We start from the raw sequence: 296 nt of genomic DNA, 5'->3' as shown, positions 1-296 counted from the left end.
GGGTCTCTGCCTGCTCCAGGAGAGGCCAGCACTGCCTGGTGCCCAGGCCAGGGCTGCAGAGCACCCGGGACCCAGTGTTTCAGGCCGCGAGGTCCTCAGGGTGACGGAGGGGCTCATGTCGTGCCCCGCGCCAGCCATGGGGTCCTGCCGGGATCTGGTTTTCCCTCGGTGGGCCTGCGTGGCATTGGGGGCAATTGCTGTCCCTCTGCCTCACAGTACGCGTCTGAGACGCCGGGTGTGCAGCCGTGTGTCAAGCTGGTTCAGCTCACACTGAAGCCAGTGGAAGCGCTGAGACC

The sequence above is a fragment of the Apaloderma vittatum genome, unplaced genomic scaffold, assembly GCF_000703405.1.
Source record: "Apaloderma vittatum isolate BGI_N311 unplaced genomic scaffold, ASM70340v1 scaffold36519, whole genome shotgun sequence".
NCBI classification, from domain to species: Eukaryota; Metazoa; Chordata; class Aves; order Trogoniformes; family Trogonidae; genus Apaloderma; species Apaloderma vittatum.
The sequence above is the reverse complement of the archived record's forward strand: the minus strand, read 5'-3'. Positions refer to the sequence as shown.